General features: G+C 38.8%; 1 protein-coding gene across 4 annotated transcripts in view; it reads left to right on the forward strand.

Moving 5' to 3' along the window:
• Positions 1-14601, forward strand: part of LOC110828084 (uncharacterized) — a 232730-nt gene that overhangs the window by 32899 nt on the left and 185230 nt on the right. For all 4 annotated transcript variants that reach the window (XM_022060405.2, XM_022060404.2, XM_022060406.2 and 1 more), the window contains exon 2: positions 13266-13326. The gene's annotated coding sequence lies outside the window, so the exon portion shown is untranslated. The remainder of the gene's footprint in view (positions 1-13265; positions 13327-14601) is intronic.

A 14601-nucleotide genomic window follows, 5' to 3' on the forward strand; every position in this document is an offset into this window, starting at 1 on the left:
CGTCACCTCAGCACGTCAACCAGTGGGTTACATTATTTTAACATTATGTTAGAACTAACATTATAGCTACCTAAAGGTGACATTGGCAACAAAAGATTTACATTGCTGAAATCTGTGCAGTAACAAAGCAGGTTTTGTGAGTTTTATTTGGAAGTCGTGTTTTAGTTTTGTTGAACGAAGAAAATGTCTACCAATAGAGATGGTACTTACCGCTTTAAAATAATTTTATCTGAGGTGTTACTTAGCTAAGATAACAGTTTTCGTGTTGGTTTAATTCTACATTTAAGCCGAAAGTTCAAACGGTTAAGAGGATTGTACGTAACGAAGAGCTTAGCTTACGCTTCTAACCAGTCCGTGCGCTCGCGTGTAAAATATGAATCCTCTTCATTCGCACAAACCAAAGATCCACTGTGATGTTGTGTATCAAGCCGGGCCAGGTAACAGAAAGCTTAAATTAAAAGCATAATCAAATTGTGTGGTTTCTAAAACTGATTCGTAACATCAAAGGATTCTTTGTGAAACATGGAGAGAAAATTCTGCAGTCACGAAAGTATCTTGGTAGTAAATTAGATCAGATTGTAATGAATTGGCATTCACCCGTTATTTGGAGTTCGCGACTTTTCTTCTCTCGAATTCAATGAATAATAATGCAGTAAAAGTAACCCGACAGGGAGCCTAGATTAAAGGAAAATCTATCTTCTTCGGTACAGTTCTCTGGCTGTTTTAACGTAGACTGAAAGCCAATGTGAAATTAATTCCGATAATCGAGAAATGTTCAATTTGGAAACGGAATAGAAAGACAGTAACTTAGAGGTATTTAGCCGTCTTGAATATTTGTCTTCTGTTCATGTAATTGCTTTTATTTTGTTCCTGAAATTACTTGAGAAATAAGTTTTATTTCCCAAATGCGAAATGGTGCGGAATAGTTTAATGAACTACTGGCAATGTTAAGAAGGAAAACAATACTAAAAACATACGCTGCTCAACATGAATTTGGATCATAAATATACGGTGTGTGACATTTTTTATATAAATGTACATCCTATTATAATATCGTTTTAGTGTACAACAGTGTGTTCAGTGGCAGTGTCTCGCTATACGCCGTGTAGGCGCTTGTGGGGAGGGGTGTTATATAGCTCCTGCAGATTCTTAACCTCGACCCTAGATAGGGGTGAGTTTTCAGCGTCAATCCCGGTATATGACCCCGGTACCAATTTGACAGAATGCTGGGTGGACCCCAGAGCTGGTCTGATTGCAGGGATCGTCCGGTCCCGTAGTCATTCACTGTGTACTGTGGTAGCTACCCGTTCTTCAGGTGTGGATAGTAGCGAACAGTTCTCTTCTGTTTATGTAAGTTGGTGATTCAGGCACGAAACCAGCTGTTGCACCCCCTCCCCAAATTACTTGTTGTAACAGAGATGTAAACATGTCGCATTTAGACTTACCGACATCGTGTTTAGTTTTCGAAAATTTCTCTCGTATATTTTGTGTTATAGCAGCTAACGGAAGTAATGGAAGAAAATTTAAAAAGATGAACTAATTATTACTTGTGACAAAGCACTTGTAGAAGGGTAGCAGATATTTTTATCGAAGTCCGGAAAATTAGCAGATAGAATTTTAAGCCTGGAAGTCGGTCTGTAAATGACCGTTTGTATTCGACGTGTTTAACTTTTCAGTTTTGAAACTCAGTAGTTTTGCTCAAAAGCTGCTAATGAAATAATAATATCGTTTCAATCTTCCATTCATAGCATCATTTTGAAGTAACCACTGTAATTTATTCTGTTAAACATCAGTAAGCAAACACGTCTGCGTGTTTGAATGTGGGTTACGGCATTTTAACTTTAGAATAGAGTGACCCATTTAAACCAATAAACACGTGTCGTGCGTACTACTTAACATCACAAACCCGTCGGCCCTCTGGCGGTGGTACGCTTGCAGCTACAACTTCTTTTGACCTAGTTGTGGTCTTTCCTTTATGATGATGTAGGAGGCCTACACAAAATAGGTCATACATGAATCCAGCCAATGCCAGCTACTGCATGTGCACACCTTTTATCAAAACACGTTCACATTTCGACCTGCCTGGAGAGTTCATTTCGTCGAGAAGAAAATTCTGATTTCGGCACTGAGGTGTACCAAATTAATATTTTAAACGTGGAAAAGATTTCGTTTGCAAGAATCCACTCTGTATTATTGCTTTAGGTTCGGGTATATCAATACGAAAAATATTTGGTATCCGTTTGCTTACTGAACTGATGTGTTCTTTCAGGCGTGGTCTTCGCATAGCATCTGTGTCCGCTTTTACACTCGCTTCGATCCAGATTAAAAAATTCACATTCTGGACAATGCCACTGGACTTCTGGGCATCTGAGATTCAACCTGCATCCCCAAAGTTTATCTTTACATTGTTTAAGAATTTTTCATTTCCAGTGGGAAGATGTTCTACTTCTCGTTAAGAATTAATGACACATCATAATGCCATACCAAAAAGATTAATATGTGCCTTTTCATTACCTCATGCATATTTCCTATACATCAGCTTCAGTTTTAAAGTGATTGTCAGCATGCTCATAATATTTTCTTAGCTCCTTGACAAGTTGAGTCTCTCTGTTAGAAGCTTATAGTCGCTCACCTCCTCAAATTTCCTTCTTTTATGAATTCCGAAGGTTCATTGCCCTGTTAACAAAAACTCACCAATCTCTCCCCCTCTCGTGTAGTATTTGTTCAAAATGTAATTTAATATTAGCGTACCATCTGAAGCTAATCATTATGCAATTATACTCACCCTGTTTCTTTGTGTTAGATCAAAATGTTCGCCCTAGTTCTTTGTTTTCGAACACCTTTAAAATATTTTCTGGTTTTAACCTACCTTGAGGTTAATAAAATACAACAACAGCAATAATAATAATCTGTAACATATTTACAGTTGCGATATTAGGTAGAAGTCAGTTCTGCTACGCACGAGTCCAGAAGCTGACACGTAAAGCAAATTGCATTTTATTATTGATTAATAAACTTGCGTAGTCTAAATATGACATAAACAATACAAGCCAAGCAGGGCTGGAAGTTTCTGCTAGAGGAAACGAAGCTTACGAGTTCTGCATAAAACTATGCTCTTTGGACTGCATAAGTACGTTCAGTGACGTAGTGTCAGTCCAATAAAACGACTGCAGGTTCTGGAACCACACTTTTATTATGAAAGTGTGCGAGAGTCAGTTATAATCTTTGTCCTTATTACAAATAGCACCTTTCAAAAGTAATGAGTTTCTAACGGAGGGGTGCGTCTTTTAATACGTATTATAATATCGCGAAGAGCGTAGGCCAGAGACCGTTCAGTCCCTTAAATAGGAGCTCTTTTCTATCTGATGAGATTTTAGCACGTAAAATCTTATCTTGCGTGTATCACGTAATATTAGCAAAAAGTTGTAGAGTCAATACCATTCACTGAGCGAATTCGCTCACCGCTACCATGTCTGCCTATACCTGTTAACGTTAGTTAGTTCTGTAATATTGCTTTAAGATGCCGTGAAGTAATCACAGACTTCTTTAAGAAACTCTCCAATTTCTGAGCACCAGGTCCATGTCATTGCCAGTTGCCTAAAGCCGACATGGAATATTGTTAAAGGTAACGAGTGATCGGTTTTCACGTCGGTTTAACGTGTGTATGGTATTAACTAAATTTCTTAATTGTGTGGATCCATGTCATTTTTCAGAAGCCGATAGTTTCTCATATCATCTTGTGCCTTGTTTAGTGCAGAATTAAAATGTTAAAGCCCTTGTATTTTTCCATTCTCCCGTTGTTTCCTTCTTAAGTCCAAATATTCTCAGCTATGTAGGATTTGAGGTTTTCACAGCGGTGAGTATGAAGATTTATGCCTTCTGGGTTGTTGCGCTGTGTTGTCTGGTAGATGTTTACAAACGATTCATCGCCCTGATGACGGAGGCAGTATGACCTCAGAAACGTTGGTAAACATCGACCAGACTACACAGCGCAACAATCCAGAAGACAGAAATCTTCATTCTCAGCTCTGTTGTCACAGACCTCAGCCACCCCTTAGACTGATTGAGAAGTATCAGTCACATATAATTCTACAAATAAATAATTGTTTAAAATATATATTTATGATTTTAGGAGACTTAAGCCCATTAACCCATCCATTCATCTGTTCATCCAACCATATATCAAAGCGTATTTATCATGTTTTCATCCATAAATCCATCCATCCACCTGTCTGTCCATGAAAATCTTTCTTTATGAAGTTGTGCATTAATTTATGACTGGTTGCTGAGCCGAAGTGAATAATTTTATACTCTCTACGAATATCGTTTGTTGTGCTCTGTGTTCCACAAAATACGACAACCACTGGCAGTTCACACATGTGCCACTCGGAAGATACATTTAAACACTCGACTCATGATGCCTGGGGCGTGTATTTTTCTCGCTCGGTGGCTGAAAATTCATCACGGTCCTGTCACAGATGAAGTGGTTCAAATATGGAGCTTTATCGGAACCCAGCTCTCTGTGTCCCTCTCAGCTGTTCTGCTTTGTCAGTTCACTGAACTGGAAATTAGTCTGGTAATGAAATATAAGCCTCTTATCAACTTAGCTCACTATTATGATTGCATTGAACACCTTTGAGTTTGATAAACTAAAATAAATTCACTTTCATTCAATTAGTAAATAACTCCATTACAGGTTTATGACTTCTTATTAAATATGTGCTTCCAAAAATCTGTTAACTGTGTACTTGATAGTATCAAGAGTCGACCTCATTCTTCCACGCCTTGCGTAATGATAGCCCCTCGCCCTTCGAAACAGTAGGCCTACTACCGAATGTCTAGCGCGTGCCTGTCTGGCCTGTCACAAACTGGCGACTCAAACTATCTTACTCCTGTGTAGTGCTTGTAGTCTAAACAAATGTTTGCAGGTTTGTTCACATTAATCTGCGCAACGCTATGTGGTTCTCGAGGGTGTGCTGTCTGTAAAGCACAGTGGTAAGTTATATGCATTACGTACTTAAACATTTAGTAACTCTGCATTTTTCCCCCACATACGAATATATGGGCGTCATATAATTATCTGGGTTAGCAGTGGTTATTTCCATAAACGGAGTTAGTCTTTGTAATGGAAACGGGTTGTGTTTTATTTCGGGTAGGAACTGAATATTTAAGTATTATTTACAAGAACTTCTTGTTTCAAAGAGTTATTGTTACATTGTCATTTTGCATATAACACTAAATTTTTGCAATAGAAGTTGTATTAGTCCCTTGAGTGACATTAAAATTAATTGAATGGAATGAAAATGACACATGGTAATTAGGGCTCTAGGTCTAATTAAATTTCAAAGTTTGAAGTTTTGTCATAATCAGTCTAAAGATTCACAAGATACAAGATAAACCTTATTTAGTTTTGTTCATAACAGCGTCTGGTCGTCAAAGTCCTACAAGTGTAAGTTGTCTATTTGTAGATCTGTCATATGAATACTGTCATCAGACAATGTTGTAATGAATTTAAGGACTGTGTTTACTTAAGGTGCTAATTGAACTGTATAAACGTGTATCTTTTTATCTTGCGTTAGGAATCCTGTGTGTAGCTTCTCGCTCTCCTTTTAATCCCGCAAGCGACTCGCCTGAGCGGTCAGTGTTCATTTCCATTATAGACACATTCAGCAGGCTTTCCGTATCTCTGCGACGTGCGGATTTACGAGAAGTCAGTTTTCGTTAGACCGATAGATTCTGCCAGGAGCATTATTAGGCAGATTATGGAAATCTGTGGACAAGCTTTTTATTATTCATTATCGTACTGAATTGTGATGGAAAATTGCGAGGAAGCTTAGAGAGAAGAAAGAACTTCACTCAGTCGACCACAGAGAATACCAGTGCATTGTACGACAGTAAATAAGTTTCATGTCGACGGATTCCAAAGTAAAAAGGCATTTAAGGACGGTGAAACCCTCTTTCCATTCTTTATCTCTGAAATGCATTTCGCTGCTGTTTCCTTCCCCCTTCGATCTTAAAGTGATTCAGTATCATTTTGGTATTCATGACTAAGCTCATGATATTCTGTTTCCTCTTCCATACACGGGAGTTATCAGCCTAAACATAACAGTCATGTTACTATCTGCTACACATCGGTTACTAATAAAACTTATGTTGGTTGAATCGTTTGTTTGTTTATTGTTGATGGGGTGAGACCGTGTCTCTGTGGAACTGGGCCTGTAACGGGCCCTTTGTCTATCCCCCAGGTACTACACCATTGAGTATGGAGCAGCGGTGGAATGGTATTGACAGACGAAAACCGATGGACTCGGAGAAAACCCTGTCATAGTGCCACTTCGTCCACCACAAATCCCATATGGATTGACCTAGGCGCGAACCCGGGCTTCCGAAGTGAGAAACCGGTGTCTAGCTGAGCTATGGCACGGTCGATTGTGGTATGTTACAATCGCATTTGCGTTCTATCGTCATGGAAACTGTGGGCTTATTATGAAGCCGTCGGTCAGATTAAAGCGACTGTATATTTATAATATTATTACAGCATAAGAGCTAAAGTTAATCGGGCGACATCGGCCTAATACAGGGGTTAGTAATTTTTTCTGGCACAGTAAAATGCTCGTCCTTTCACCGTGGCGGTTGGCAGCATGCAAAATATCACATTTGTTTTGTACACAAACAACTCCGGGAAGATTTTCAAAGAATCCGCCCAAGCCCGAGGTTTTTTGTGATGTATCATAACGGTCTTTTTTATGGCGAGAAGTTGTTAGCCTCCGTTCCAACCCAGAAGCTTGAGGACCACCAGTTGTCGACGTTCTGCTACAGCGTATTCAGTATTATCTCAGGTACCTTTCATAGACTGTCTGGGGGCCTACTTCCTGTAGTCGTAACCTCAGCATGTGCCGTACTGTGGCGTCAAGGGACCCACTTAACATATGTCCATCTGTAAAACATGTTGCGTTAACACCCACAGTGGCTGGTAAATCATAGTGGTGAATTGAGTTTAGAAAAATTGGAAACATGTTCTTCGTTTGGAGCTGGCTTCAGATTCCTCGAGTGTCTTCTTTGTGATTCTGTGGCCTGCATTGTTTTGTGTTAAATACGTAAGAAGGGGCTTTTAGTTTGTTGTGCAGAGAAATGCTTGACTGTAATGTTTCCTACATTGTTATATCTAGGGCTTTAAAAAAACCCACTTGTTGGCTCGTCCGTGACGAATGAAAAATCTGTGCGAATGACTCAGAAAATCTTTGATTTTCCAGTTAATATTCTCCGTAGGTGTGGAACAGTCCGTTTGTAACACGCGTCGGTATGTCAGCGTGATTGAACGTCGGTATTTTTAAAAAAGAAAACATTAGAGCGAAATAGAATTCTCCGATTGTTTTTACTCATGACTGAATGTTCGATCCTTTTCTTTGTTTGACTTTTGAGTACCAGTTGACAAACCGTATTGACGCTCCTTCCGCCATGTAAAATAATTACAGAATATTACTTGTGTAATACTGAAATTACTTACGTCAAAGCAGTCGTGTTATTAAGTACTTTCAGTAATGTGGCAATGTACTTCTTGCAGGTTCATAGTTTAAAAGTTGAAACATTAAAATGGAAATAGTAAAGAAAAATGTTTCAATCTTTGTTTCTTTAGAATATGTAGCTAAAGAACGTAAATGCAACATGTCTAGCATAGGTTTTTGTGATACCCATCGTCTTCCATTAAGATTCATTTAATATTATCTTGTCCTATAAATCTTAAAAACTACCTTTCTGAAAACCAAGAATAGTACAGGGACAATATATCGAGTTTGGTCTAGGCTGTTTCTTTTGCATGTTAATCGATCGACTCATCACATTGTGGCCAGTTCGTTTACTGTCCGTAATGAAAGTAATTCTTCTCAAGTTTGTTTTTCTTAAACAGTACTGTGGCCATTGTTTGAACCCAGTAGCTTGTTCAGAAGATTCACATCGCCAGTCGCCTGTTAAATAAACCTGGGAGCAGAGTGATTCTGGATAAGCTAGTCCACGCATTCCCTCTTTTTATAGAACCCTAAGGTTTATTACTGTATTCACAAGAACTCTCCATTGGTCCATGTCTTCAGCCAAATAAATACGGCCGTAATATTCAGTAGTCTGTTCTGTTGAAGATGAAGATGATTGTCTCTGGGATCTTGCGCCGTGTAGTCTCATAGAAATTAACCGACGTTTCAGAGATGTTTGCTTAGTACTCGTCGTGATTATGGAGGCAGTAAGCAACTTTGAAACTTTTTTTTCTACCTAACTAATGCCTGATCCCAGAAGACGAGTATCTTTATGCTCGCCGCCGGTTTTCCGACTAAAATTCTGTATGCACTGAATGCCTGTAACTTGCTGCTGAGTGTAGTACGCTTACATATCAATTTCAAAATACTGAAATGGTTACGCTGTTTCGTTAATATGTTTGACCACAGCGTGTATTTTTCCCTGTAATATGCGCACAGTCGTGACCGCGCAGTTCCATGTCATTGTGCCAGTACGTGCTGGATTATGGAATAATGGACGTAGCTTATTTAATGGAGGGAACATGCCACTTACAATTTTATGAAGTGGAGATACTACCGGCCTATATTTATCCATTCGCCAACGCGGGTTATAGGGAGTTACAGTAATTACCATATTCTTCAGTCCAGTGGTACTTTTATGCTTTATCAATCATCTCTCTTCTTCTCTTTGTCCCAGTCCAGTGAGTAGAAAGTAAAGCAGTTATTCTTTCGTGTGGACTTAACTAACGTAACCTAGCTTAGCGCCTAGGCATATCGCAAGTCTAATCCAAAAAAATAGCCAACCTAAACAAATTATTGATATGGCCTTATTCTGTAATTTTGTTTTCGGATATTCTTTAAAATGCTTCTACACTGGTTATAATTTTTGTTTTTGATGAGCGTTTCCAGAATAATTAGTGTGTGAAAGAAAATTCGTAATAAATTATTTAAGCTCTGAAAGCTGTAAGCCTGTATCTTTCACAGTCAGATAGAACCCGGGGTGATAATACAAATTGTTGCCGAACGTCGTGGCCGAGTGGTTAACACTCCTGCTTCGTATTCGGGAGGTTTCGAGTTCACATCTTGCTTGCTGGATTTTCCCTTAGTCCCTCCAGGCAAGTGCCGGGATAGTACCTTAAATTAGGCCACGACCGCTTCCTTCCACATCCTTGTCAATTCATTACTTACTGGCATCCTCTCATTCGACGTTATATAGTCCAAGCTACTGAAAAGGCGTTCTTGAATTAACAAAAATAAAATAATACGAGCTGTTGTGAACAAGTTACTGAATCACTCGAAAGTGACGTGTGGTATTGTTGCTGTTAGTATTATGATTACTATTTATAACCGGCACAGATACCTAAATTCTGTTGTGCTGGTAGCCTATGCTTTTAACGGATTATCAAGATGGAACTGTGAGTTAGCAAGGCAGTGGGTAACATCATCTGTCTGTAATTACACTAATGCGGATTGTAATTTATCTTGTGTCCGTCGCGTTTCCAAATTATTTAGATTGGTGCTCTGTACTGATAAATTGGGTATGGATATTAACTGAATGTGGCAGCGTTGTGGAATTCTCTCTTTTAGCATTTGAGAGAAAACCTTATTTTTCTGCGCTGTATTTTAAAGCGTACCTGGACAACATTCCATTCATGCCATACGCATAGCCTGGAGTTTTTCACACTGAAACTGGTCTGTATCGTATGCCCGGCTTTTACGTTTCGCGTATTTGTAATCTCATTCACAATTAATGTTTCGCCTGAGGCAAACTAACAGTATAGTATCCAGTTAATTAACTTATATTTGCTATAATATGCGTAATGCTGCTAATATTTGTAACTAAATTGATGGTACGCTTAATATATTGGAATGATTGTTGTATGTAATAACACTGATAGGACATTAATTAGCTGACAAAAATAAAAAATAAAGTTAATTAAGTCAAACATTTCTTTTATGCATGCACATTATAAACATCGGGTTCAGGCATAGAAGGAATTTATAACGAATTTCAAATTTCGAAGGTTTACAAATTTGGTTTACAATGAATACATTCAAGCTATGTTAGAATAACTAATCACATGGCGTAAGTTACGCTCTGATGCTCAGGAATTTCTTTGCCTTGTGAAACCCGAAGGTTCATTATTGTGTTCAGTGTGTTCACGAGAGGACGCTATCGGTTATTTTCACTAGCCAGATGAATCCATTTAAGACCCAGCCTATTTCTCTGAGATTTATTTTAATGGTAACCTCCTTATCGATCCCCAGGCTTTCCTAGAGTGGCCTCTACCATTCACGCTTTCCATTCAGAATTTTGTACGCATTTCTAATGTTCCTCATACGTCCCACATGCCCCACCCATCCCATCCTCGTAGATTTTATATTCCTAATCGTATTTGGTAAAGAATAAGCCAGCAAATTATGAATATCTTTGTTGGGCGTATGTAGATTTCTCCAGCATCCTGTCACTTAATCTCTTTTCGCTCTACATAGTTTCCTCACAGTGCGTGATTGTGTAAAAATAACTCGCGATTAACTGAGATGCAGGTGCCCCAGTTATTCATCCAGAGTGAAATACTTATTTGACAGAAACGGTTCAAGGGAAAATAGCTCATCCTGTAATGAAGTATAAAACACAGGCTAAGTATTGACACAATACAACAGCATAACTTACTTTAATCAGAATATATATTCTTTATTATTTATTCTTCGTTCACCTGTTAGATAATTAGAACCACAGGAAAACATCAGATTAGTTTACAGAAGCCCCTCCTCGTGCTCCAATTTGCGTATCGCGGTGTTGCTTATTTGCGTAAAAATTATTGTGCATCGCGGCTTAAGTCCCTAGATTTTTCGCTATCATTTGTACACAGGCTCACGGAGAACATCTCAGTAGCTATGCAGATATCGAGCCACACTGAATGTACGTTGACTGTACTTTTCGCATTTTTTAGAACTGATCGTTGCCCTTGTGTTCGCTCTCACTGATAACTTTCAGCTAGGAACGCCGACGTAGTCCCAGGAAACACCATCAGTTATGTACCAGTGTTCATTAATAATTAATTATACATACTTAGTATCATGTTTTGCGTGTTTGGTTCTCGTAACCCTATTTTTCCCATGAGATCTGAACTTCGGACATCGCGGGGATTTTCGAGAACGCAACCTCATCGAACAGCGAAGGTGGGCTGTTTTCCGTTTAGTAAAACCAATCTCATCGTGGTCCAGCTCCGCTGTGCACTGCCAGATCATTATTATTGTCACTGGAAAATAAATTCGTTGATGAACAATAATTTTATTTTCCTTCGCTGTCATAACTTCTCTAATTTATTGGTCCGTAAGTGCTCCATCTATCAGAGTTATTTTCGCTTACTTACTCTTAACAACCAAACGTAATTTGAACAAATTGCACTATAAGGCATTGCTATTAATTATTCCATAACCCTCCGAACTGTGCGTAGCCTTAGTTATTTTCGCCGTATAGATCTTTGAACTTTGAAATATCTTTCATTTTAATTTATATTTACCAGTCTCAATTTTCTGTTGGGTCACACCGGGTCTGCCGCCGTTTTGAACGGTGGTTTAAATGGCCTTTGATGAAACTATAGGACCTACTGCTCAGTTAATATTTTACATATAAATTAAAATCAAATGAGAAGGAATTGAAATTAATGGCTTTCTGCGTATTTGGGTAATTGATTAATGAGAGATTCAGCAATTTTGGGGTCGGCATTGCCCCCGCAACTGTTCTTCTGTGCCTAAACTGGGGACAACCACTATACTCGAAAAGCTGTTTTGTAACCATACGGTTTCGATTAACTTAAAATAAAATAAATGTGTGTCTGTACGCACATCCCCAGCGCCTTAATCAGTCTATTAACCTAATTAGAAATTACCATGTTGTTAAACAATAGTCATTGCACTCAGGGGAATTCATTCGTAGCATTACATGACACCAAATAATTTCCCGCGTTGGCCATTGGATATAATTGAATTGTAATAGCCACACTGGCCCAGTCTGACTCCGTGGTAGCTACAGCTGTTCGTTCCCTATTGCAAGAGGGCTGTACTGTTCAGTGTTGCGTACAGCTGTGTAGGCCTGTAATAATGTAATTGTTGACTAGAGTAATTTGGTTTCAGTTCTGTTACTGGATCTGCACACATTAACCTATTAGTTAAGTCGAGTGCTCTGGCATAGAACATTAGCTAGTGAATGTACGTACAAAGTTTTGCGAGACGAAAGCTTATGCATGTACTATTCTTGCAATTTCTGGTTCAGCTTATTTTCGAAAAGGTGTGTCGGTCCATACGCGAAGTACAGATCGAGCTACATCCATTCATGTAATGGCTCAGCCACCAAACTAGTTGCTTATTTGGAAGGCGCACATGACTGACTGGTCGACCGACGGTGACGAGAATGATTTAAACACGAGGCTGTCTGGTGTCTGATGAGAAGACTCCCCCGCTCCATGGAGCACAGTCGTTCAGTCAGAAAGTCCCCGAAATGAACGTCACAGACAAGTGGTTAGCATTCCTGCTTCGTATTCGAGTTGAAAATCTCGGCCCAAATACTTGAATGACGATTCCGTGTTTTTCCTCAGGCGCTCACCGACCCTTTTAAAGCCGAAGCTCGCCACGGGGCCCTATGCTTCGCCACTTAGATCCAGTCCCCACCCCCCTCCTGTTTGCTCCGGTGTCTCCTCCTCTCAGTTTTTACGACTAAACGTTTGCATTTTTCATCACCCTCATATGTGACACATGTCGCGTCCATGTCATCCTCGGTGATTTGATCATCCTAATAATATTTGGTGAGGAGCGGGCTACAGATTACGAATATCCTCATTATGTAAGTTTATAAATCTTCCTGTTACTCTTTTCTTCTCCTCACATTCAAGTCCTTAGAATTTTACTACATCTTGTCAGTGTTCTAAAAATGCCCTTACAAAATTTACTGAGTTGGATATTTGCTGCCACTGTGAGGCATTCATCCGTCTTTATGTATATGGCCCACTTTCTAGTCCAGATTCTTGGAACATTTATAGATGCTAACCAGAGGCTTTCCTCGGTCTGGGTTATATACGAGTAAAATGTTACATTTTGCAGTGTACTTATTATTTCTCTGCTATTTAAGGTTTTATTATGAGCCCTTTTCGAGGACTAGCAGTGGGCAATGTATTTTATTTAAATTTACAACATTTAACTTATATTGCTGTATTAATAATGTAGACGCTATGATGTTGGTGTGTTGTATATTTTCAGGTGCATTGGTGGAAAATTGTGATCAGTGTGCGGATGAAGTCTCGTGTTGTATCCAAGATGGGTAAGTTCAAATTACAATTTACGTGCTAAAAAGATTGCATATTCCCTGAACCGCTACGTAACATTTTAGCAGGTTGGCAGAAGGGATTTTATAACGTTTATATTTTGTTTGAGTAAATGGTTGATTGTGTAGGGCAATCAGTTGTGTGACCACATACTTGGGTTCAAATACGTACACACATCGAACATAATTTTATTGTTTGTTAAAATAGCTTTAAGTCATTCGACCCTTGTTAATTCGTAGGAGAAAATTTTTCGGGATATAGTTTTATATAAATTCGTCGATATTACGTTTGGTATTTTATACACGTGATTTCGTAAAATCAGATTTTGTTCGTTGTTTTTGGAATCTGCTGATACGTTGAAAGGATCTGGATTCTATTATTACATTTGTTTGTTGGATGTCTTGCTAACGTTATTCCAACTTCCTTTTATTTCCAACCTGTATTCGTAAGAAATTTAACTATGTTATGAAGCCTGCATACTGCATTTTATTTTAATATACTGAAATTTTGAAATGCTCTACAACCTTTTAGGTTTCTGAAAAAAATCGACGGATTTAAGTGCAGGCTACCACAGCATTTCTTGAGACAAAATAACAGTTTGTGTTCATTATTATGAACCTGTAGCCACAAAATAGGGGGTATTTCAAAGTTTAAAATCGTAAAATCTCTGAACGAAGCGACACAAAACTCAAGTTCTGATGACTGTTTAAGGGATATGACAATTTTTTAAACCAGAACATGTGTTGTTTGTTGTCCATAGTTCACAATCAATTTATCGTATAATCAGATCCATCCTTCGTTTAATGTTTGCCAGTCGCTGCTTGTAATTGTAAGCTGTTGTGTGAAATTACTTGTCTCTGAGACTCAGGAAAAGATGCGTGTGTGACACAGTACTCGGTTGTTGTTGTCCTTTTGCCCCAAATATTCTGATAAATTTCCTCATTCCTTTCAACATGCCGAGACAAAATAGTTAAGGTTGTTTAAGGCTGCTTCGTACTCAGTCTCAATTACTGTAATGAACCTGTGTAATGTCGTTTCCATTAGCGACGAAGGAAAATCGTGTAGCGTGGTTCAAGGAAACAATAGACTCTTAACGGCCCTTGTTCGTCATGATAACAATGTTTCCATTTGTGAGTCTGATTAACAGGATCACGGCAACAGAACTAACAGAATAATAATGCCGGCTGTTTGTGACGTCACTGTAGCAATAAATGCGTCGGAGAAGGGGGGGAATCCGATGAAGTCAACGCTGCGGGGCGTTTCATCATGTT

This window comes from Zootermopsis nevadensis, unplaced genomic scaffold (assembly GCF_977971745.1).
Source record: "Zootermopsis nevadensis isolate Lab colony 2312 unplaced genomic scaffold, Znev_1.0 Znev_ptg000011l, whole genome shotgun sequence".
NCBI classification, from domain to species: domain Eukaryota; kingdom Metazoa; phylum Arthropoda; class Insecta; order Blattodea; family Termopsidae; genus Zootermopsis; species Zootermopsis nevadensis.